General features: G+C 33.4%; 1 long non-coding RNA gene across 1 annotated transcript; it reads right to left on the bottom strand.

Annotated features, from left to right (window-relative positions):
* Positions 1 to 461: 461 nt before the first annotated feature.
* LOC113081015 (uncharacterized) lies at positions 462 to 1,393 on the bottom strand. The gene is made up of 3 exons (XR_003282066.1): positions 1,325 to 1,393; positions 790 to 877; positions 462 to 507 (listed from the first exon to the last, which is right to left on the bottom strand). It is a non-coding gene; the product is annotated as an uncharacterized LOC113081015 (long non-coding RNA).
* Between the last annotated feature and the right edge of the window lie 3,479 nt (positions 1,394 to 4,872).

The following is a 4,872-nucleotide window of genomic DNA, read 5'->3' on the forward strand; positions in this document are numbered from 1 at the left end:
GGACATTTTTGTCCTTTATGGACCTGAGAGGTACTTTTATTTGTTTCCTGATACTGCATAAAAAATATGAATGCATAAAAATGTATGTTGTTGTTAATCATTGACATATCCAAGGCTGTAATAATCAAAGAAAAAATGATCTGCTTAGAATTTAGTAAATTGAAAATAATTAAAATTTTTATTTTTTTCATAAAAAAACAACAGTGGCATTGTGTAAACAAACCAGCATTTAAAGGGTTAAAATTCTGAAAATTAATGAATGTTTGGCTATTATGATTAGAGCTTATTCTGGTTAAAAAAATGGCATCAGTGAAAGTGGAAAAAAATATTAATCTATAATATTTTTATGACACTTTTTGGACATGGACATTTTTGTCCCCTATGAACCTATGTGTAACTTTTTTTAATTGATGCACAAGGGTTAACTGAATTGGTATTTTCATTGATTTGTCACTATTCATGGATAAAACACTGAGTACAGGGGAATGTGATCGCTCTCGTTTAACGCTGTAAGATACAACACAATTCATCTTCATAGTTCTAAGCATTTCAACATCAACTTCACTCAAATTATATCAAGCCTATCAATGCAGTTTGTAATAACATGTGTTTAACTGTGCCATATGGGTTACAAGCAGAATGATTCAATCTCCAACTTTAAACTGAGCTAGACTTTGCTTTAATCGGTCACCATATACATATAATGTATTTGCTTCATTAAAATAATATTTTATTTAAATGTACATAAATTAGACACATGTAAAAATATATCACAAATATTTCTCTTACCTTTTGTCTCTGTTGCAAGCGTTGTGATTGTCTGTGTCTTCAGCCATCATTACTGATTATGGTTTCCTAACTGCTCAACAGATTTATTCTGAAGTTTATGCCCATCATATAAAGAAAAAAGAAAGAAAAAACATTTTTACTCTCTCAAAGGCTTTACGAAATTACAAGGAGGAGAATGAGGAAGAAAAACATTAAAGGAAAACCCCACCTGTAACTGGTTAGACTGGTTCATGAGAAGTTGGTTAAATAAGGTTGTGTAAGGCTTTTGGTTGTTTAACAGTGTCTGACTAAACATAAATACACAAATTTTGTAATCATAAAATTACTTTTAATAAGTAGAATCATAATGTTTATTTTGTGCTTTTTCTGACATTTAAACGCTTGAATACTTTCTGCAAATAATAGGATACAACTAAACAAAATCAGAGTAGATAGTGCCTGATGTATTCAAAGTCCTTACTCTTGAACTCAATATGATTGATCATGAATAATGTAATCTATCAATCATTCTCTCACTCTGTGCAGTTGTGCTTACCATATGTGCTCTGGATTATTCTCTCCGTCTCCTCGTGAAAGAACAGATGATGGTGCTTTCAGTTTTCTCACGGCTTACCTGCTGTGTGAAGGAGGAGCGAAATCTTCACAGAAAATGACAGGTTTGAACAGATGGAGCAGATACTGAGCTATTGTATAAATACTAGATGAGCAACATTATCAAGTGACAAATGAATTTGCACCAATGTATGGTAAAGTTTGAATGAGAACCAGTGCTGTAAACAATAAAATAATATTTTGGTTTAGAACTTGTTTGGGTATTAGATAAGTTTTGTTAATCTACTGAAGTGTTTTTAAGAATTTGAAACTGATTCATTGTTAGTCAATATTAACCTTCTGGTTGTGTTTGGGTCAAATTGACTCGAAGAAGATTCCCCATGACGTAGCATCGTCATTGAATAGTAATACAGCAGGGTTCACCAGTATAGGGTACTCAATAATTTTTGATAAGACAGTACATACTGCTTCCCAAACTATTTTTGATCTTATCACATTCCCACATCATGTGGAATAAGGTTCTGAGTTGTTGATCAGAACAGTTATTGCAGTAGGGGCTGAATGAAGAGTAATTCCGATGTTTTTTCAGGGTGATACAATAAGTTCTGTGACAGAAGTTAAAATGAATCAGTTGGTGATTTGGATTTCTTGGAGTCTATAATAAATTCAAATGAGTTTTGAGCTGATGTCGGTTTTAAGTTTACCTCTAATCAGGACCTCACATTATTACATTATTATTGACAATCAAGTCCAAGACTTACTGAAGTAAATGGTAGTAAAAGCCAAATTACCAGTGTACTCATTGTCAGGTGTGCCACTGAATAATATTGTTGAATTGCTTAATAATAATATACCAAATATTAAAGTCAAAAGTGGATCAGTAAAGTACGACTCCCTTTATTATTCACTTTGGTGGAGCTGTGTTCCGAACAACTTGAAGTCTTCAGCAGATGGTCTCGTGTGTGACAAATGGTTTTGAATTGTAACTCTGTTGGCGAAGATGTTAGACAACTCACCGTACTTCACTTTTTTCTTGCTCGGCTTCGTCCATGTGCATATTTTCTCAGCGCATGCCTGTCCTTCTCTCTTGTCAATAACAGTCAAAACAGTGTACATCAGTTCTGCAGCTTGGGAACAAACAACTCAACCCTGCCACGCATGGACATCTTGCTTTTGTGTACAGAGCCTGGGAATGACTGACCTGTTACGTAAAAAAAAATAGCTAGTAAAAATGTAGAATGGAGCGAAAACTTTACAATAGATGGGAAACAGATTGCTCCCTCATGACGTTCTGTAAACTGTACAACAGAACCCAGTGTTAAAACAGAGAGCAAACACTTATATATGGAACATTAGAATACTGCAGGCTATTCAGTTTGTGGTCACTTCCAGGAATTCATTGCGGGCTAAAGAACATAATTTTTTAGGGATCACCTGTATAGTTATGTAGATGAAATATTTATAGTTGTACAATAAATGTGACATGTAAAAATTTAAACCTATAAAAGTATTTGTATGATAGCAGTTATTGTAAAGTGTAATGAATAATGAAATACTTAGTCTGTGCTTTTTAATAATTTTTATTTTTAACTATACTTCTGCTTTAAAAAAAAAAAAAAAAAAAAATATATATATTTTTTTTTCTTTTTTTTTATATGTATATACTGTTTATAGATTGCAATGTTACTATGTATTGTGATTAACACTTTTTTTGTCCATAATATATTACTAGATGCTTACATTCACTTTATTTGTTTAAACCAAATACAAAATACCAAGATATAGGCAATCATATACCGCAAATCAGACAACAAATTGAGAGATATGATTTTTTCCTCATATCGCTCCCAGCCCTGTGCAGAAGTGTACTGGAGTTTAATTAAAGTGTACTGTAGATTTTCTCTCTTTGTTAAAATAGCATAAAAACAACTTTATAGCAAAAATAAATAAATAAACAAACAACAGGTACGGTAAACTGTAAACCATAAACTGTTTACTTTAAACATTAATGCAATCAAGAGTATTATGGAGAATTGTTTAAGTATTTAAAAAAGACAATATTAATGGAAAGAGTTTAAAGATTTGAATTTTGTATTTATATCTAAAATGTCTTGTTTATTTTATAATTATCGTTCGTTCTTCTTCTATAATAGTTTAGATAATTCAGCTGAACCATGTACAGTTCACACTCCAGACCAGTAGGTGGAGGTCATGCGCCTTTAACCTGAACAACTCAAGAGACGAAGATGATCTGCGCGCCGAAGTAAGTCAAACTAATGTTTTGTTGTTTGCGTAATTTTATTTCTCAAATTGGAGACTAGAAGACAAGTCGTCTGATCAGGAGGAGGAAAAGCGCGTTATGGCTCTGGTTTAAAAACAGCGGCTGGATTTGAAAAGCTGTTCGTGGATTTGTTGTGTTAATAACATTCCTGTAAATTACCTTTCAATCCAAACTGTGATACTACCTGGCATCTTATGCTGCGTTCCAGGCAACCCGTAACCCGCTTTTTTTCCAACCTTAAACCCCTTAAAGTACACTGGAGCGTCAGTTAAACTCGTGCCTTCCCACCAGTGAACTAGATCGATGTACTCTGAGTTCCGAGTTCTGACGTCACATAGCCCGCGAAACAACAATTGCAGCCCCTACGAATAATACTGCCTTCGGATGCAGAGTTTATGCGAGTGGTACACGTTGAAAAAAATATTTTAGGACAATGTAACATTGAAAAATTTTAAAAGTGATTTTCCTCAAGACTTTTTTGCACCCTCATATTCCACATATTTTCCAAATAGCTGTACCTCGGCCAAACATTGTCCTATCCTAACAAAAATCCTATCCTATCCTAAAAATTATTTATTCAGCTTTCGAATTATGCATATGTCAAACAATGCATTGTCACAACATAGAAGTAAACTTGTTTATTCTAATGTCTGTTCCAGACCAGGCACGGCTTGTCTATGGGCAAAATATGAATTCAAAACACAAACCTCGATATAAACTGAATCAATAAATTGTAAATGTGTTCCGTATTCTGCAACAAATGTGTTTTGGATTTTTTAAGTTATCCATCTAAATGTTCTGAAAAATCAGTCAACGGTGAAAATCAATAGTAGATTTAATTTTAAGTCCAGCAGTTTAACACTATATTTAACGTGTTCGTTTATGCCCAATTTTAAAGTATTCAAAAACGCTAAGTTCATATATTTTGAGTACAGTTGAATTGAACTGATGCATCAGTCCTACAGTGCTCCAGAACGCACACCTCATGAACGGGTTGGATTAGCTCGACGCACTGCCACAGAAACAAGAATGAGATGCGTTCTAACATAACCTTGGCATTGAACTCAGTTAGTGAGGGCTTATTTAATATATTGCACATATATAGGGCATTCAGTTTTCTTGTTAAATTGCAATGAAATACCTTATATCTACAGACAATGTACGTCTGTTTATGGATGGAGACTTTGTAATGGCCAAAACTCTTTATTTTGCTTGAATCACATTATACTCCAGAGTGCATGAAAATGTAT

This window comes from Carassius auratus, unplaced genomic scaffold, assembly GCF_003368295.1.
Source record: "Carassius auratus strain Wakin unplaced genomic scaffold, ASM336829v1 scaf_tig00032822, whole genome shotgun sequence".
NCBI lineage: Eukaryota > Metazoa > Chordata > Actinopteri > Cypriniformes > Cyprinidae > Carassius > Carassius auratus.